The sequence below is a fragment of the Scyliorhinus torazame genome, chromosome 22 (assembly GCF_047496885.1).
Source record: "Scyliorhinus torazame isolate Kashiwa2021f chromosome 22, sScyTor2.1, whole genome shotgun sequence".
Lineage (NCBI taxonomy): Eukaryota > Metazoa > Chordata > Chondrichthyes > Carcharhiniformes > Scyliorhinidae > Scyliorhinus > Scyliorhinus torazame.
Genome location: NC_092728.1, coordinates 90,461,856 through 90,482,886, shown reverse-complemented (window position 1 = coordinate 90,482,886; position 21,031 = coordinate 90,461,856). Strand labels below are relative to the sequence as shown.

At 45.9% G+C, this 21,031-nt stretch overlaps 1 protein-coding gene across 4 annotated transcripts in view; it reads left to right on the top strand.

The window, feature by feature from the left end:
* LOC140399196 (disabled homolog 2-interacting protein-like) overlaps nucleotides 1-21,031 on the top strand; it is a 1,161,885-nt gene that overhangs the window by 1,172 nt on the left and 1,139,682 nt on the right. Inside the window, exon 1 of one of the 4 annotated variants that reach the window (XM_072488549.1) lies at nucleotides 5,999-6,004. The exons of the other annotated variants lie outside the window; for them this stretch is intronic. The gene's annotated coding sequence lies outside the window, so the exon portion shown is untranslated. Of the gene's footprint in view, nucleotides 1-5,998; nucleotides 6,005-21,031 lie in introns of those variants that run through there. 4 annotated transcript variants of the gene reach the window in all.

Below are 21,031 nucleotides of genomic sequence, written 5' to 3'. Positions count from 1 at the left end.
GATATCCGTTGGGAAGGTGCATTTGTGGATACTTGTGAAAAATGTGGGCTGATCATCTAAATGTGCTGGTTGGGACCATTTGTTGTTCCAGAAGAAGTGCAGATTTCAGGCAGCTTGTCATGATCTGGAAAATGTGATGAGGATGTGTAGGTGGTGCAAGTAAGTTGTGGGTGTGGTGTTAAGCTGACATATTGGATATAAAGATACTGCAGGGACCTTGAAGGGCATGTGCAGACCAACATGCATACAGGGTTTGGAGAATATTTACAGTGGGATGTTAGTCAAGTCTTGTGTAAACTAGTGTTTTGGAAGGTTTTTTGTTTCTGAGATTGTGTTTTGGTTGATAAATAGTTGATTGCAAAATATTTTTTATTTGCAGCTGAGGAACACCAATGATCCACATATGTCAGTGATTGATTAACAAATGAAAGTTTCAATTTTAGCTAGCATATTTCATGTTTGCTAGTCACTAAATATATTGGCCTCTGTAGGGGCATTGGGAAGCTTGATCAACCAAACTACTAAAATTGGCCAAGTATCCACAGATCTGTTTAGTATAAAATTAAATCTGATTAGGGTTCTTTCTGCTTTACTAGATACCCAGTTCCATCATGCTACACATAATGTTCCTAATCAATTGTATATTCTCCAATTAAAATATCTGTTTTCAAATGTTCTCACTTCTCTGGTTCTTAAGGTGTGACCTAAGAATATGAATTCTCCAATTAAAATATCTGTTTTCAAATATTCTCACTTCTCTGGTTCTGAAGGTGTTGACCTGATGAACATGAAAATGTGCTGTAAGAGTGACATTTTAGACCCTTGCATAAATTGGCATTATACATTTGTTAGTACAGTGAGTGTCGACTGTGACTAGGGAGGGTGGGGACAATGACTGCATGTATATAGTGCTTTTCAAGACCACTGGAGGTCTTGGAAGTGCTTTACAGCCAATTAAGTACTTCTGAAGTATAATCACTGTTATAATCTAGGAAACACAGCTGCCAATTTGCACACAGCAACAGATAGCAGTGTGAAAATTATCTGGTACTTTATCCTTGTGATGTAGTATGAAGGGCAAATATTGGGGATAACTTATCTGCTTCTTGAAATGTGTCATGACATCTTTTAAGTCCACTGAGCAAGCAGGTGGAGCCTCCGTTGAATGTCTCATTCGAAAGATGACACCTTTGACAGTGCAGTCCTTCCTCCATTATCTGTTGACATTTCTGCTCAAACCCTGCAGTGGCACTTGAATCTGGAACCTTGCAGTTCCGAAATTACTAAACAATGGCTGACACATTGATTAACAAAGCTTAATCCAAGAGGCTCAACGGTATCATAAGAGATGCTTTCTATTGGATCTAGACAGAGAAGGAGCCATTTGAGACACTCTGGCTTTTGAAGAACGTAGGCCTTGGTAATTTGATCAAACCTTTTAAGAAGTCACTAATATTGTGATGGGGTGAAGAAATCACTTATATTGTGATGGGGTAACCTGGTAGTTTAGTCTACAAGGACTTTCAGGCAACCTTTCCCTGCTGCACAAGATAAAATATTATGTAATTTGGGAAGTTGCTAAAGGGGATTGAGAATTGGTTTCATGCATATAGGCATAGTGTTATATATCAGTGACTGAATCTACTTGTTGTTAGTGGTGTCTCACAGCAATCTGTGTTGGAGCCATTGTTTTGTACCATTTTTATTAGGCCCCTCGAAATAGAGGGAATTATCATTATGTTTTTCCAATTATGAGGCAATTTAGTGTGGCCAATCCACCAACCCTGCATATCTTTGGGTTGTGGGGGTGAGGCCCTCAAGATACAGGGAGAATGTGCAAACTCCACACGGAGAGACCCGGGATCGAACCTGGGTCCTCGGTGCTGTGAGGCAGCAGGGCTAACTACTGTGCTGCCCATGATCGTCAAGTTTGCCGATGGAAGGGCAGCACGGTGGCGCAGTGGGTTAGCCCTGCAGCCTCACGGCGCCGAGGTCCCAGGTTCAATCCTGGCTCTGGGTCACTGTCCGTGTGGAGTTTGCACATTCTCCCTGTGTTTGCGTGGGTTTCGCCCCCACAACCCAAAGATGTGCAAGCTAGGTGGATTGGCCACGCTAAATTGCCCCTTAATTGGAAAAAATGAATTGGGTACACTAAATTTAAAAAAAAAAAGTTTGCCGATGGATTGTCAAGTTTGCCGATGATGAAAAGATCACCAATCCAATGTTGGTGTTGGGACAATGGTGGTGGAAGAGAATACATTTCAGCAAGCAGAACTTGAAGATGCTGTTGGAATAAAAGACCCAATGTTTGGCAAATACTACTAAGCTTGTCTAAATTAAATACGATCTGTGAGCAGGATCAATGTTCTGTATATAAAAACTACATGAGCACGTCTGTGATATTGTCCTATCTCCAAATATCCCACCACCAACACTTCATTGCTTTTGTTACTGGATAGCAGGTGGGAGGGAGGAAGGAATTACATTTTAAAAACTAGCATTGATGCAACACCCATCACAATTGTCGGGGCAACACAGTAATTGGAGCCAATCAAATACTGTTTTTGAAATGTAATCACTGATGATACTTAGTAACCCAAAAAAAATTGGGTATTTTAAAACTGATCTTAATCACAGCTGTGCAATTTGTAACTAAAATGCAAATAATATAGTGCTGCATTCACAAGACTGTAAAATATGAAGTGCAATGTACCATTTTTCATTGGTCAGACTTCAAGTACCCAGTTTTCATTCCTCAACATCATGGTAGCTTTGGAAATCCATATAATAGTTACAACCACAGAAGAAAGGATAATTAGCCTGTTGAGTGTGTGCTGACTTTCTGCAAGAGCAACTATGTCTTATTCCCATTCCACATAGCGCTGCCAATATTGTCTCTTCAGATGGCTGTGCAATTTCCTTTTGAAAGCCATGATTGAATCTGCCTCCACAACACTCTGACAACGAATAGATTCTAAAACCTTGTTGCATAAACAATTTTTTCTTCCTGTCACCTTTTGGTTCATTTGTTGTTTAACTTGTGCCAGTTTCCTCTGGTTCATGATCCTTCCACCTAATGTACTCTGTACAGACTTCTCACTATTTTGAACACCTCTGTCAAATCTGCTCTTCCCTAAGGTGATTAACCCCAATTTCTCCAATCTATCCACTGAAATAGGTGGCGCAGTAGAGTTTGCAATTTCTCTCTGTCTGCTTGGGTTCCTCCGGGTGCTCCAGTTTCCTCCCACAGTCCAAAGATGTGCAGATTAGGTGGATTGGCCATGATAAATTGTCCCTTACTGTCCAAAAGGTTAGGCGGTGTTAGTGGGTTATGGGTTGGAGGCATGGGCCTGAGTGGGGTGCTCTTTCTAGGGGCTGGTGCAGACTCGATGGGCTGAATGGCTTCCTTCTGCATTGTAAATTCTATGACTCTAAGTGTGTCATTCCTGGAACTATTCTTGTATATCTTTTCTGCTCCCTCCCTAAAGCCTTCAAAACTTTCCTACAGGGTGGTGCCCAAAACTGGACACAGTACTCTAGTTGAGGTCGAATCCATTTACCATAATTTACTTGCTTTTTGACTTTATGGCTTGATTTATAAATCCTAAATCCACTATGGCTTTTTACCCCCTTTCTCAATCTACTTTAAAAAAAATAAAAAAAAATTAATTTACAGAATAAGGCCAGCATTTGTAGCCCATCCCTAGTTGCGCTAAGCTGGAGAGAGAAAGATGTTGTGGGGGTTGTATTTTGAGTTGTTGGAAATGGTTTGGGGGAGGGATGTGGGTGTGGTTCTTTTTCTGTCCTTCCTAATCTTTGGTATTAAAGTTGGGCTGGGGTAGGGCAGGATGATTGTTCCATGTCTGGAAGACATTGATGTTTATTCTGGGTGGGTGCCACCTGCAAGCAGTATAGCTAGTAGATGGAGGGGGGTGGGGGGTGTGGGGGGAGAGGTGGGAGGGAGGGAGGGGTAGTTTGCTGACGGTGACGGTTCCTTTATTTTTGAACTGGCTTGATGGGGTAATGATGGCTATCTTGGATGGGCCTGGAGCTGGCGCAGGTTGCGGGGGGGGGGGGGGGGGGGGGGGGGGGGGGGGGGGGAAGAGAGGTGGGTGATTCTGCGGTTAGCATTTTAACAGGAGAGCAGTACTTTATTGTTGGCAGGCATGCTGGTAGTTTTGGTCAATGCGTATACAACAAATTGGGATGACATTGAATTCATTAAGAAGTTGCTGGCCTCTATTCCAGATCTCTACTCTCACTGGTTAATTATTTGGGGTTAATTAATTATATCCTGCACATTTTTGGACTGTGGGAGAAAACCGGAGCACCCGGAGGAAACCCACGCAGACACTGGGAGAACTTGCAGACTCCACACAGACAGTGACCCAAGCCGTGAATCGAAACTGGGAGCCTGGAGTTGTGAATCAACTGTGCTAACCACTGTGCTATCACGTTGCCTTACTCCACTAGGTTCTCTATCTCCCTCCTGAATTCTGACTCATCGTTGTTCGAGATCCGTCCCACTACTGCCGTGTCGTCAGCAAACTTGTAGATGGAGTTGGAGCCAAATTTTTCCATGCAGCTGTGTGTATAGGGAGTATGGATGGGGGGGCTAAGTACGCAGCCTTGCTGGGCCCTGGTATTGAGGACTATCGTGGCGGAGATGTTGTTGTTTATTCTTGCTGATTGTGGTCTATGGGTCAGAAAGTAGAGGATCCAGTTGCAGAGTGAGGAGCCAAGTCTGAAGTTTTGCAGCTTTGATATGAATTTGGCTGGGGTTATGGTATTGAAGAAGGAGCTGTAGTCAATAAGTAGGAGTCCTTGTTGTCGAGTTGCTCCAGGGAGTAGTATTGAGCCAGGGAAATGGTGTCTGCTGTGGATCGGTTGCAGTGGTATGTGAATTGCAGTGGATCTAGGCATGCTGGGAGTATGGAGTTGATGTGCCTCATGCCCAACCTCTCGAAGCACCTCATTACGATCAATGTCAGGGCCACTGGATGGTAGTCACTGAGGCATGTTGCCTGGTTCTTCCTTTGCACCGGTATGATGATGGTCTTGAAGCAGGTGGGGACCTCGTAATGGAGTAGGGAGAGGTTGAAGCTGTTCCCGAACACATCTGCCAGTTGGTCCGCGCAGGCTCTAAGTGCATGACCAGGGATCCCGTCCGAACCCGTAACCTTCCGAGGGTTCACTTTCAGGAAGGGCGATCTGACTTTGGAAGTGGTGACGGTGGGTATGGTGTCTGGGGTTGCTGGGGCAGTCGACAGTGCATTGATGGTTTCTTGCTCAAACCGGGCATAGAATGGATTAAGCATCGGGGAGGGTTGCGCTGCTGCCGGAGATGCTGCTCGGCTTTGCTTTGTTCTCCGTTATGTTATTTAGGTCTTGAAACAACCGCCGAGAGTCTGTAACTCGAGTCTGTGACTGTAGCTTGGTGTGATATTGTCTCTTGGCATGCCATATGGCTTTGTGGAGATGGTAGCTGGATTTCTTGTATAGATCAGGGTGGTGTGACCTGAGCGCCTCATATCGTCCCCAGATAAGGAAGGAACGTATCAGATATTGAACATATCAGATATTAAACTGATGAAAACAGATTTTTAAAAAAAAAAAAATAGTTTTCTGAGTTACAAACCCAGAGCTCAGTGTGGACAGGGGCGAACCCTGTTCCTTGTCTGCTCCAAAAACTAATTCCAATTCAAATTGAATCTAATTCGTGGTCCCCACAGAGAGACATACCAGATCCAGGCATTACACTTGATCCCACGCTCATCTTACTGATAAGAACAGATTTTTATTTTTCAAAAAATATACTTTATTCATAAAATCTCTAATAATAAACATTACAGTACATTTCAAATTATCATAACTGTACATTTTCAATTCAATAGGGATGAGCCAAAAGGCCAAGAAGTGATGCTGGCGCCACACTTGAATTGCCCAAGTGCCATATGTCTTCACTCTTTTACAGTCGGCTGACAGCATTCAAAGACTTTTCAATGTAAGCACTGACACGTTCACTCTTGGCATATTGGAACAGGAGATTCATATTGACAGAATTTGCCTCTTTTCCCCTTTTTCCTGTCAGATTGCATGACAGTTATAGCAGTATGCCACCAATCAGATGGGGGAGGGTGGTGCCTAGCCACACATACGTCATTGTCACAGGCGGTGGCTGCGGAACAAGCTTTTGAAAACACTTGCATGTCTTGCCAGTGAGAATGCTGCAGCAGCAGCAACCAATTCACCTGGTGCCACTTGCCCTGCCTTTTCCCTGTAGCCCTGAATTTTTTCACCTTCAGATAATTATCCCATTGTCTTTTGAAAGGCAGGCTTGAATCTGCCCGCAGCACACACTCAGGCAGTGCATTGCAGATTCTAACCACTCGGGCTGTGCAAAAAGATTTCTCCTCGCGTCCAAAGACTGCATCATGAAAGGAATTCTGCTAGCCCAAGTCTCGCTCATGTGATACTGGCTCCGGCTTGTTAAACGAGGCCCTCTTGTTGAAACCATAGAACAATCAATGTTTCGGCCATCAGCACCGTTATTGGAGATCCGCTTCTGCGAACGGCAGTCTTTGTTCAAAGCTGGCTGCAACAGACAAACTGACTGTTGGCTCAACTGTTAGTTTATTAACTTGCACAGTGAGCACGCCTTGCACTGTTATGCCTTCAAGGAGGAGCTGGACCAATTTAAGTCATACTAGTCATAGTCAGTGTGGTCTCTTGGAATACGTTGGTTGCCTGGTATGGTTGAAGAGGAGCTTGCCAGATTTTTCTCCACTGTAAAGGCAATTGCATGGCTGCTGTTGGGAAAGGAGTATCTGGATTGTGTTGCATAAGACATCAGAGTCCAAGATGGATTCTATTTTTTTTCCCCTGTCTGACATTTATTGTACAAGCCTACTTTAGTAAGGAACTGTTGACAGCGATGAGATTTTTTTTTTCTCCTTCACCAGCCTAAGGGGATCCCTAACATCCCAATTATTACTCTGGATTGAATCCACTAATCATGTGGACCAGTGACCAAATCTGAGCCCTTTCTATTCGGTATGGTTCAGCTAGTCACTGTCTGACCTGGCACAGCCATGAGAAAGTTTAGAAATACTTGGAAAGCACAATTTATGTATGTTTTTAAATTTGCAAATCTATATGCAGCTTCACTGGAAATGTCACTTGTGAAATCATTCTTATATTTCCCTTTCCTTCAATTTCATGAGCACCCAACAATATATTTGACAGTATTGTGAGAAATTCAGAATTCAGCCTCAAGAAATCCAGAAACCATATTCTTTCGACACCAGAGTACAGTCAATTGTGTACCAGAATAGGATATTCTTTATAGTAATCATAATTTAACCATATAATTGTTCCAATGTCAAATACCCATCCCTACAGAAATTGCTGACTTTGCTAGAGAATTAACCTTTGGGGGAAAATAAATGTTGATATTGAGTATTGTAATTGTGAACTGATGTTTTGAGGTGAAGTATAGGGATCATTTATTTGTAAATGTTACATGGAACTCTTTGTAGCCATACCATAAAATGGCAGTTATTTTTTATATCTTCCTCAATGGAATGAAATGAACTGTTTACATTGCAATGACAATTCCATCATTCTTTGAGTGTAACCATGTGAGTGAGGTCAGTAGTTTTGGTTAGACAGATCAATCAAGCTAATGATAGAGAGACTCCCCCAAGGATGATACTTCAGCCACTGTTTCTCTGCTGGTTCAGATTTGTGGGCAAGGACTTGCAAAAGACAAAATTATGAATACGTAGATCTAAAATGTAGCACGGAGAGCCATTATTTTTAATGTGCAGATCTTTTGGGGTCCTTTTTTATAAAGCTTGCTCAAGGAAGGATAATTTATTTGGAATTATGGAGGGCGTTTTTTAAAACTTGTGACAAGCTAGCAGCGGGGGATATTGTAGGGTGTGGGATATACCATTTGGTAGTTTTTACTCCAAACTTTACAACAGTAATGAACCCACCCAACACATTAAATCCCCACCCATACTTCCCCCTCCCTCCCTCAACAGTCTATGGTGACCAACTATCCAAAATGCAAAATAAACCCCTACTTTTGGAGAAACTATTACTGATCTCCCCTTAAAGCAAATTTCACCTTCTGCAGGGCTAAAAACCCCAACGGGCCTCCACGCCCATGCAGAGGTGCTGGTCTGACACCCCAAATATGGATTCCAGGGGATCGGGCTTCACCAACATGCAAAACTGCCCTCCAAAACCTTTCCAGCTTCGGGAAGGACCATATGTACGTGGACCCCTCCCACATTGCTCATACACATCCACCACCCTCTTCTCCATTTGGTAGGTCTTAATAAAATCTTTGTGCCCTCCGAGGCACAATGGTGAGATTCCACAGGTTCCTGGACGAGAAATGTATTTTACGGTGGGCCAAGCGCACTGGGAGTTGCAAGTGGGAGAATAGCATCCTGCGGGTGTACCAAGACTTGAGCGTGGAGGAGGCGAGGCCTGTGGGTTATGCACGAAGGCCAACATCATTATTTTGAGTCGCCCGATGAGGCGTTTGACTATGCAAAAAGAAAAGGACTCATGGGAGCTTGAGAACTTTTGGACTGGGTGACAATATGTTGGCCTTTATTGGGCCCTTTTTCTTTTCTGTTTTTCTGAGGTTTTTTTTTTTTTTGTTTATTTGTTTTTCTTCTCTTCCCCCTTGGAATGTTGGTGGGGTTTCGGTTGTGTTTTTTTTTTCCTGTTGTTAAAACTGGCTATGTTTTCTCGTATTGCTTTGTATCCATCTTTTTGGAGCTCTGTTTAGGGGAGAGGGAAGAAGAGGGGTTATTTTCCGTTTTGTTTTTAGTTTTTTCTTTTTGGGGTAGATGTTGGTAACGTTCCTTTTGTGTTTTATCTTGGGTGTTTATACTGTTGTGCACTTTGGTGGGATGGAGACGTGCCTGTCTGGGTTTCGGTGCTTATGTTCTTTGTGTTTTCTTGCTGCTGGGTGTTTGTTTGGGGATTGTTGGATGAGGGAACCTGTTTACAGGAGCGGGGGGAGGGAACAATGGGTGGGAAACTTCTTGGTGCCAGAGGTGGGGGTCACCAAGCTAGCTGGGTGAGCTAGCTCGTGGAAACACAGTGGGGGGTGTGTATATGTTTAGTTTATTAGTTAGGTTGGGATTTAGAGTAGTGTTGCTAGAGGGGGGGATGGGTTCCGCTGACGTGAGAGGGACTTCAATGGAAGGTCGGTGGTGGGGGCTGCCCCGGGACGGGCCGGAGGAGTTGCGGCGCATGGGCTAGAAGCTTCCCCCCCCCCCCCAACTAGGCTGTTCACCTGGAATGTCCGGGGGCTAAATGGGCCGGTGAAGAGGGCTTGTGTGTTTACACACCTGAGCAGACTGAAGGCGGACGTGGTGATGCTGCAGGAGACACATCTTAAAGTAGGGGATCGGGTCAGGTTGAGGAAAGGCTGGGTTAGTCAGGTTTCCCACTCTGGGCTGGACTCCAAGACATAGGGGGTCTGCGATTTTGATCAACAAGCAGGTGGCGTTTGAGGCAGGGAGGATAGTCTCGGATGTGGGAGGTAGATTTATCATGGTTAGTGGCAGGCTGCAGGGGATGAAGGTAGTGCTGGTCAACATATACGCGCTAAATTGGGACGATGGGGATTTTATAAAGAGGGTACTGGGGTAGATTTCGGACCTGGACTCGCACAGACTGATTATGGGTGGGGATTTTAACACTGCTATTGATCCAGGCCTGGACCGGTCATGTTCAAGAACAGGCAGTGTGCCAGCAATGGCAAAGGAGCTGAAAGGGTTCATGGAGCAGATGGTGGATCCGTGGAGATTTAGGCAGCCGAGAGCCAAGGAATTTTCTTTCTTCTCCCACGTTCACAAGATGTATTCCCGGATAGATTTCTTTGTTGTGGGCGGGGCCCTGTTGGCGGGGGTGGTGGACCCGGGTTATTCGGCGACTTACGATCTCGGACCATGCTCCGCACTGGGTGGACCTGCAGGTCAGTATGGATAGTAAGCAGCGCCCGCAATGGAGATTGGATGTGGGGCTGTTGGCGGACGAAGCGGTCTGCAAGAGGTTAAGGAAGTGCATGCTGAACAACCTGCAGGTAAACGACACTGGGGAGGTCTCCACAGCGGTGCTCTGGGAAGCGCTGAAGGCAGTGGTGAGAGGAGAGCTGATCTCGATCTGGGCTCACAGGGACAGGATGGAAAGGGTGGAAATGGACCGACTGGTAAGAGAGATCCTACGAGTGGGTAGGAGATATGCGGAGGCTCCAGAGGTGGGGCTATTGAGGGAATGTCGGAGGCTGCAGACGGAATTTGGTTTGTTAACTACAGGAAGGGCAGTGGAGCAGCTCAGGAAGGTGAGGGGAATACTGGGGAAAGGCCAGTAGGATGTTTGCACAGCAGCTCAGAAAGAAGGAGGCAGCGAGGGAAATAGGGAAAGTGGTTGACGAGGATGGGAACTTAGTTGGGAACTCTGAGGGGGTGAGCAAGACCGTTCGGGACTTTTATAGTAGGCTGTATAGATCGGAACCCCCTGGGGGGCCGGAGGGGATGAGGCACTTCTTGGATGGGCTGACTTTCCCGAAGGTGGATGGGGAGCTAGTAGAAGGGCTGGGGGCCCCAGTCGGGCTGGAGGAGATAGTGGAGGGCTTAAAGACCACGCAGTCGGGGAAAACCCCGGGGCCGGACAGGCACCCAGTTGAGTTCTATAAAAGGTTCTCCGGAATATTGGGGCCAGTACTGCTGAAAGTCTTTAACGAGGCCAAGGAAAGGGTTTTTTTTTACCCCAGACGATGTCACACGCCACGATCTTGCTCATTTTGAAAAGGGAGAAGGATCCGGAACTGTGTGGTTCTTATAGGCCGATATCCTTGTTGAATGTGGATGCCAAACTCCTGACCAAAATACTGGCCTCTAGGATTGAGGACTGTGTACAGGATGTTATTGGGGAGGACCAGACAGGGTTTGTTAAGGGTAGGCAGCTGAGGGCCAATATAAGAAGGTTGCTCAATGTGGTTATGATGCCCCCGGAAGGTAGGGAAGCCTGAAGGGGTGGTTGCGTTGGATGCGGAAAAGCGTTCGACTGGGTTGAGTGGGATTACTTATGTGAGGTGCTGGAGCGGTTCGGGTTTGGGAGGGGCTTTGGTGACTGAGTTAGGCTGCTATACCGGGCTCCGGTAGCTAGTGTACGGACAAATAAGACGACCTCGGAATATTTCAGACTACACTGGGGGACGAGACAGGGATGCCCCCATTCCCCACTGCTGTTTGCACTGGCAACAGAGCTGCTGACAATTGCTCTGAGGGCCTCAAGGGGCTGGTGTGGGGGTGGAGCACAGAGTTTCGTTTTATGCGGATGATTTGCTGCTGTATGTCTCAGACCCAATGGAGGGGATGGGGGAAATTATGGAAATCCTAGGGGAATTCGGCCGGTTTTTGGGTTACAAGCTTAATATGGGGAAGAGCGAGTTGTTTTTGGTTCAGGCGGGAGGTCAGGAGAGGCGACTAGGGGAACTAATAAGATTATTGTGGGCTTTGTGTGGGGTGGTAAGCCCCCGCGGGTGAAGAGGGCAATGCTTGAGCGGAATCGGGGAGATGGCGGGCTGACGCTGCCGAATTTCAGTAACTACTACTGGGCGGCCAACATAGCCATGGTGAGGAGGTGGCTGGTGGGGGGTGAGCCTGCCTGGGTGCGCATGGAGGCGGCTTCGTGTAGGGGCACAAGTTTAGGGGAACTGCCGTTCCCGCCGGCGCGGTACGCCACCAGTCTGGTGGAGGAGGCATGTGGGAGCAGAGGGGGCATCGGTGTGATCCCCAATCTGCGACAATCATAGGTTTGCCCTGGGGAGGACGGATTGGTGGAGAGTAGGGATTGAGAGGATGGGGGACTTGTTCTTGGAAGGCAGCTTCCTGAGTATGAGTGTGCTGGAGGAGAAGTTTACACTGGCTGGAGGGAATTAACTTCGATATTTACAGTACGGGACTTTATACGGAGGCAGGTACCAACCTTCCCACTCCTGCCGTTAATGGGGATTCAGGACAGGGTGTTCTCTAGAGGATGGATAGGGGAGGCGAGCGCCTCGGACGTATATAAAGAGCTTATGGGTTCGGAGGAGACGCAGACCGAGGAGCTGGGGGGGGGGGGGGGAAGAGATGGAGGAGGGCCTTTGGGCAGACTCGTTAGGAAGGGTCAATACTACTGCAACATGGGCCAGGCTCAACCTGATCCAATTTGAGATTGTTCACCGGGCTCTCATGACAGTGGCCTGGATTAGCAGGTTCTTTGGGGTGGAGGGCATGTCCAAAACTGAGGGGATTTTGGCAGGGGTTTGCCACAGTATTAAATACGAGGGTGGCAATGAGTCCAGACAGAGGTGGCGATTTTTGGGGTATCGCAGGACCCGGGAATCCAGGAAGAGAAAGAGGCAGACGTTCTGGCCTTTGCTTCCCTGGTAGCCCGGAGGCGTATATTGCTGGCGTGGAGGGACTCGAAGCCCCTGAAATCGGAGACCTGGCTTTCAGACATGGCAGGCTTCCTCTGCCTGGAGAAAATTAAGTTCGCCATGAGAGGGTCTCAGCTGGGGTTCGCCCGGAGGTGGCAACCATTCGTTGACTTCCTCGCAGAGAACTAATCGTCAGCAGAAAGGGGGGGGGGGGGGAGGGGCGGCTAGGCTAGGCTAGGCTATCATAGGTTAGGGGGGTAAGTAATGGCAAGACCTGTGGGAGACAGTGGTGGAATTTGCACTATGTATATATTTCTCTTGTTATTTATATTGTTGATTCTGTTGCTGTTAAAATTCCAAAGAAAATACCTCAATGAAACGTTTATTTAAAAAAAAAAAATCTTTGTAATCTTGAGTAGGTTAACTATTATTAAGTATACAAACTATATGCATACATATGGTAAAGAGTTCAAGCCAGGAGCTGTCATCATGCCTGTCCACATGGCTCTGTCCAACAGTAGACTGACCCTTGGGTGCAGGTCACAAACCTTTTGCATCAATGTATGGGCAGTACTCTGTCCCACATTAGCTTTTTATGTTGCAGACCCTTGTACTTCTCCCCCCAAGTCTTGTGTTATTCTAATTTACCCACTGTGGTACATTATTATTACTTACCTCATTCTCTTCCCAAGTCTCTGACTTAATAGATTCAGGCAGCCAGGAGGCCTTATAACTCTTCCATATCTCGTTTGCATTGTTGGTGGGTATCTGTTGCTGCATGTAAACTCTGTTGATTCTGGGGTTCCATTCCTTGGCATTGAATCGCTCTTTGTTGATTCAGCAGATGTGGTGATTGGTTGTTATTCCACCACATGGTGGACAAACATTGTGCTTATTTCCATGTCATTCCTTTCCTCTCCTACCTTTGTCGTGTGGATTGTTGCAATGTCCTCTGATGGAAGATGGTCATTCCTGTTATGAGGATACTGGTTTTTATTAAACTTCCCTTTGTGTTGGGCTGTCGGCCAATGGCACCTACTACTTGGTTCCAATATTCTGTGTTTTGTTCTGGCTAGGAGTTTCAGTGTTTGCTCAGTGTTGACCTCCTCAAAGGATGTCTGAGCTGGAGGTTGAGGCTCTTTTCGCTGCTCTCTTGTCTATCCTCCACTGGAGTCGTCTTGACATACATTAGCTTGAAGATTTGTTTGCCATCATACCTTAGTAGTTCTAGAATCACGCTTATGACTGGAAGTCTGATTCCTTCGGACTCCAGTGTGTCTGTTGTTCGTAGCCAGAGATCTCTGCCATGGTACTTTGTCTGATAGCACCGTAACACTGGCCTCCGTGTTAATTTAAAATTGGTGAAATGGCTGGTAACCAAAATGTCTGCATTGAAAATATGAAAATCCTGTCTGACCTTTGCTCAAGAAACATCATTGTGTGTCCTCTAGGTGTGCAGTCCCGACCTCTTGAACCCTTCGGGTTTTGAAAGCCTTGGACTTAAATTGCACCACAATTGATCTCATATGGGGGGTGCTCTTCTCCACAGTGCTGCTCAGTTAGTAATGCTTGCCTTGGCTGAGGTACCGTGTTTCAGTGTTGTTTAACTAACTGGACTGTGGGGTTTCCTGACCTCTACAAGAATTCAGACTGCCAAACAATCTGGATAGCTTTCTTGAGGGTTAGATCTTCCTTTGCTGACAGCATGTCTCTTTTTTTTAAAAAAAAAGTGTTTTTATTCTCCATTTTCACATTTTCCTTCAAAATGTACACCCCACCCACAGACAGTAAACGGTAACAAATACAAAATCAATCCCCTTAACAATAACAATGATCCCATCCTCCCACCACCCCAAACAACGGCCCACCTGTCAATATATGCATCCAATAAAACAAACCCTCCCATGGTGGAAACAAAAAACAAAGGAGAAAAAGAAAAAGGAGTCCCGGACTGCCCATGGTCACCATTAACCTATAGAGTCCACTCCCCCCTTACACTCAACACCATCCAACCTCTGAAAGAGTACCATACATGATACCCAAGAGTTGTAAACTCCTCCAACCCCTCCCGTCCACTGCCTCTTGTAAAACTCCTCCCCCCAACCTCCGTTCCTTTCCCCCCCCCCCCCCCCCCCAACTTTCCACCCCGGCTAGACCACTCGGACCCTGTTCTGCCAGGCTCCGATTGCCGCAGCCCCTCCCCCCACCTCACTCCCGTTCATTGGCCGGCTTAAGCCGGCCAGCGTGGAGGCCCCCGCCCGGGTCCTTTTTCCCCCTTGCCCAGCCCTAGGAAAGCCCAGAAATCCTCTTTTAGCACACAAACCCCGCATACCCAAAGAGCCCTCATTTCGAGTGAAAGTCCCATCACTTCCCTTGTCCAAATATATACAACATTGGCTCCTTTAGCCCATACACCCGCATGCAGTGAAACAAAAAAGAAGAAAATACAGTCATGAGGTTACATCGGCACATGGCCATTTTTCAATTTCTCAGTTCTGCCACAGTCCTTCTGCCGTCGCAAACTCCTCCGCTGCTTCCGCCGTTCCAAAATAAAAGTCCTTCAGCTTGTAAGTCACCCTCAGCTTCGCTGGATATACAACGCTGCACTGCACCTTGCGAATTAACAGTGCCCTCTTCACCCGGGCCTCCTCGCCAGCTCCACCGTAAAGTCCTGGTATACACGTATACCAGCTCCAGCCCACTGCACCACCCGCTTCTGCTTGGCCCAGCACAGGACCTTCTCCTTCACACTGTACCTACGGAAGCACAGAGTCACTACCCTTGGCGGCTCACTCGCCTTTGGTACAGGCCTCCACGACCGGTGAGCCCGATCCAGCTCATATTGGGAGGGATCCTCCCCCTCCCCCAATAGTTTCGCCAGCATCGTGGCAAAATATTCAGGTCCTTCAACTCCTTCGGGCAGCCCCACAATCCTCAAATTCTGTCGCCTGGATCTGTTTTCCAGGTCTTCCAATTTTCCTCGCAGATCTTTGTTAATCTCCATCACCTTCCACATCTCCTTCCTCATCGAGGTAAGTTGATCACCGTTCTGCAATAACGTCTCCTCCACTTCCTTCAGCGCCTCCCGTTGCTCCCGCACCTCCGCCACTGCTCGCCACCGCTGTCGTCACCGGGGAAATAGCTTCCTCCACCAACACACTCAAAACCTCCCTCATCTCCTTCCTCATTGTCTCCATGTATTTTGTAAACTGCCTTTCGAATTCCGCAGCCATCACCTTAGTTATTTCTTCAGCCGTAAGCAATGCGGCCTCCACTGGTGCTCCAGCCTCCAATTTCCTTGGTGACCCCCGTGGTGACCTTTCCACTCCCCGACAGACCTTCAGCTGTTTTTTTACGGCCGTTTTTTTGCTCACCCTCAACGTTTTTCTTTACTGTACCTTCACTGTGCCTTCACCCTGCTTTTGCCGCCTCCGTGGACCCTGGGACCGGGCTTAAAGCCCCGGAAATGCCGTTCCCGAACGGGAGCCCTCCATTGTGCGGCTGCCTCCCGCCCGCCGTCACCGGACGACAGCATGTCTCTTTGTCATCGGTTACGGCTGCAACTATTCCATCCCTGATAATCCGATTTTAGGTTGCTGTATTTGCAGCCTTCAGCCATCCTGTACAGATCTTTAATGAATAAGTTGGTACGTTCCCTGGCTCTTGGCCACACTTATCAAATTTAGCCCTTTGCAAGGATTTTGTTACATCTTGGGTTAAAATAAACGTCAAATGATTTTAGTACTACTTCAGATTTGTTGAAGCAATAAGGTTGTCTGCTATCTGGCCTACCAAATAAAGCAGTGTGTTTACTTCAGCTTCCCCCTTTTTAATCCAGACCCAAAGCAAAAGTGGCCTTCTGATCCTTGGTTAAAAGATTTTAAAGTGTAAGTTCCAAGAAGTTGCTGAAATTGAAGATGTCGTTGCCATTTGGTTGAAGGCAAAGGGCTTGTCAGTGCTTGGCTGGTTTTGGTGCAGTTCTCGCCGCAATGGTGCTCGCGCCCAGTGTTGAAATGGCTGCTTGAATCACTTAGTTGCAAGCATCTCTGTTTCCACGCCTTAAGGGTCCCAAAAACTTCAAATCCCAGCCTTTTCTGGTCTTAAAGTTAATTATTTAGTTGTGGGTCTTTCTGAATTAATTATTATTTTTATTTTCTCTGCGATTTGGAGATCTAATTTATCCGATGGAGTTCTGATCACTGAACTTTTTAAAAGTTTCTTGAATACTGCTGTATCCTGGAATTTATAACTTTTAGCTCGCCCCTGCCTGGTCTGCTTACTGTACACCTGCGAATTGAAGCTAGACCTAGTCGTCTTCTACCGTGAGGAATTTTAGATGCCTGCCTGTGGAGCTTTCCCCTGGTGATTTGTTTCCTTCTGCACGTTTGCTTTTTCAAGCTTTTCTTCAGGTCAGAATGCTTCTTTGAATTTTTCTTTAGTCTTCAGCATTTTAGTTCTTTCACGGTTTGGGGTTTTTTCCATTCGCTACCATATGTTGTAGGGTGTTGGATACTGTTTGGTATGCTTTAATTAAATCCTCACAAGTTAACTGTTTTATTAACTAACTACATGTACATTAAAGGGTTAAAGTTTGGAGCTGGCTCTTTGCTTGCTTTTGCACATGGCTCTGAACAACACTAGACTGATCGAGTCTGCGTCAACCCTCTGAAAGAGCACCCAATCCCCTGCCCTATCTCTGTAACCCCACCTAACTGTTGGATATTTAGGGGCAATTCATCATGACCAATAACCTAACCTGCATACCTTTGAATTGTGGGAGGAAACTGGAACACCACACGACAAGGAGAATATACAAACTCCACACAGTCACCCGAAGGTGGAATCGAACTTGGGTCCCTGGCGCTGTGAAGCAGCAGTGCTAACCACTGCACCACCGTGGGTCCCTGGCACTGTGAAGCAGCAGTGCTAGCCACAATGCCACTCCTAGATGAAAGGTTTGACTGGAATGTGATCTGAGTCCAGAGTACTCACCGTTACATCATGGAACCTCAGCCATGTGATGTGCAATGTTGACTTAACACCTTGCCTTGATTGTACTATTTTCTTGGAGCACTCGGGGGCCCATCAAATGGCCACAGGCGGTGAAGGCAGTCACTCAGTCTGGGGATGCATCATCATAGTACTTGTGTAGACTGCTTGAGTTCCGATTTAGAGAGCTTTGTTGGATGGCCAAGACAGCTAGTTGGGTTTTCATAAAATGTCTCACACACCATAAGTGAGCTTTTTACGCCAGTTTGCTGTTGGCGAAGAGAATAATTCTGCAGGTGACTTTCAAGTCACATTGCATGCTTGGAGAGAGATTGGTGGAGCCTGTCTAAACCGCGAGTGTGGTGTTAGGCTAGACCCTCCAGTTATTATGGATTTGGATGTTTAAGAACATCTTTTTGGCTGGATTGAGGGCAAAGGGAGGGGTGATTGAAAATGCTGTGCATATGCTGTACAAAAGTGTTTTGTTGCAATATACTGTAACATCAGTGTGAATCTTCTGTAAGAATGTATACTTTTAAAGGATGCTGCAAAATAAGAGCTGTTTTCATGCAGGTGTTAGTTCTGGTTCTTAATGATGCAAGATCTATATCTTGAAATCCTCAATATTCCAGACTGATTTTGTAGAAATAGTAATCTTAGAAAACTTATTAAATCTTAGAAAAACTTATTAGCAATAGAATATAATCCGATCAGTACATGCAGTACCAAAAACTAAAGAATATATAGGTTTGTAGTGAACAAAGTATTTTGTGACAACAGATAATGCTGAACAGTGTTGACATGCAGACTCGAAACATTACTGCTGTTTCCTCTCCACAGATGCTGTAAGACCTGCTGAGTCCAGCATTTTCTGTTTTCGTTTCAGATATCTGGATCCGCAGTAATTTGATTTTGAGTATTTTGTGGACTATCTTGAGTAACCACAAATTTTGATTCCAATACTGTTGTTCGTTCATTGAAGTTCAAGTGTATTTTCCATATCTACCTTGTTGAAGACTTTTAGCAATTACTTCTTGTTCTCTGTCACACAGTCTTCTTTCCCCAGCTCTGCTGCTAAATTGAGATTAATTGAACATCTAATTTTATTCTATTTCACAAACTAAAAACTATCGATATCTAAATGAGCAGTCGTTTTTAAATTTTGTTGCTGCTTCAGTGTTTATAAACCATAGAGTTGTGTCACCCAATTTAATTTCCTGATTTATCTTTTACATTTTTACACTTTTGATACCTGGCATCCTGGAGTTTGGTCCTTCAGCTTTCTCCAGTGATTACGTTAATTTTTAAAAATAACTTGCATCAGTTAACAGGAAGTTGTTTAGCTAATATTATAATCAACCTTTTTAAAAAAAGAACACCTTGATTGGAAAAAAATGTACTCCTTCTGTAATGATGGTGGCAGAGGAGGCAACAGTAATATCGGGATGATCCTCTTCTGTAAGCTTGTCAGACGAGTGCTTTTACTTTGGCAGCCTTCCTGATGTGATAAAACAGTTTCAATTGAAACATACTCCCAGTTTATGACACTAAGACATCAATTGGACCATTTAACTTTCAGCTGTTGAACTTTAGTTTGGTGGATTGATAGTTGCTCTCGCTTCCTCAGCATCTTCCATGATGAAGTTGACAGTCTATTGCATAATTTTAGTTTCCTGGTTTTCTTTTGGCATATCATTTCATGTCGAGTTTTGTATTGGGGCCCAAGTACCAGCTGGCTAACCTGTTCAAAGAAATTGCATGTTATGACTGATCCTAAATAAATTCATAAATTGAAGCTGTCAAAGGACCGCTACTATTTAATGGATGTTATTATGGAACAGATCTGTTAGCCATATGAAGAACATCATTGGAGGAAAGAAACCATATTGGTTTCAGCAGATCAGTTGAATATTTCTGTTCCAATTTCCATGCAGAAATCAAACCGACATTGCCGCAGAGACTGAAATAGCTGCTTTAACTTCGAGAAATTTGTGACTAACTGATTTATTTTTCTCTGCCACCAAAAGGCAAATGCAGATGGTTTGTATTAAAGTATAATGGGGTGTTGTGTTATTTACTCTGGGATAACACAGGCTGCAATTGGATGCAGCTTTAACCAAAAGATACTCCAGACCTTTAAGTTAGTTCAATCTGATTTATTGAACCAGTACCAGTTAGCACAGTTCTCTGAGTTCGACTTTCTGCTAATCTAAGTGTGATTACTGTCTGACTGAACCAGACTAGCTCTTAGCCACGTGCTGGAGGTATGATACTGTAAATACACCCTGGCTCACTCTGTAGATGTTCATCAGTGGAAAGAGGCGGAGTGTGAGCACTTTGTGCCTTTTATAGTGAGATACCACCCCTAAGTGTCCTGCCTGCTCATTGGTCATGTCCTGTTGTCTATGTTCATTATCTGCATATCATGACATCTTCCCTTTTTAAAAATGTTTTGTAGGCATATGGGAATGTACTTGCATGCGGTGGCATATGTGAATGTATTTACATGTGAAGACAGCTGTCTAATGTGAGAAAACAGAATATAGAAAACAAAACAAATGTTCATAAGTCCAGTCTCTGGGGTTTGCATCTGATCCTTGTCGACCGCCGGAGAGGTGGTGGTGGGGACGACGGCGTCTTGACAGGCGGGATGGAAGCCTGACTGGTGGCCTCGTAGTTTGAGGTATCAGGAGGTGGCAAAACAACAGACGGAAACAGAAGAAAGCGGTTGCGGGCAGGCAACTTTGCGCAGTGCCCGTCTGTTTCGTCGCACAACAGAACCATCAGCCATACGTACAACAGACAAGCGGGGCGCAGCCTGTCGAACAATGACAGCTGGAGCAGACCAGCCACCATCCGGTATCTTGATCCTGACAGTGTCTGCCGGGCAAATCGGTGGCATGAGCATCATAGCCCTGCTTTTGCTGGTTTCGGAGCTGCTGCACCTTCTGCAACACCGGGAGGTGATCCAGGTTGGGCAAGTGTGTGGCTGGAAGTGTCGTCCGCAGGTCCCTGCTCATCAGGAGTTGAGCCGGCGACATGCCAGTGGACAGTGGGGTCGCCCTGTACGCAAGCAGCGCGAGTCAGAAGCCGAGTCCACGGCCTTGCAGATGAGCCGTTTCACAATGTGCACCCCTTTTTCAACCTTTCCATTGGTCTGTGGATAGAGTGGGCTGGAAGTGACATGTTTGAAATGGTATGACTTGGTAAACATAAACCACTTGTGGCTATTGAAGCACGGGCCATTGTCACTCATGACAGTGAGTGGGATACCATGCCTGGCGAACGTCTCCTTACAGGCCTTGATGGTCCGGGATGTGAGGTCTGAGAGCTTCACGACTTCAGGATAATTGGAAAAATAATCAATAATCAACACTTAGTCATGACCATTTGCACGAAAGAGGTCGATGGCAACCTTGGACCATGGGGAGGTCTCGATTTCATGCCGCTGGAGCGTCTCCTTGCTCTTTGCTGGCTGGAAGCGTGACAGGTTGCACAGTTGAGGACTATGTTCGAGATGTCCTGGCTAAGGCCAGTAGACAGCCTGCCTGGCAATGTGTCTGCACTTCTTGACGCCCAGGTGTT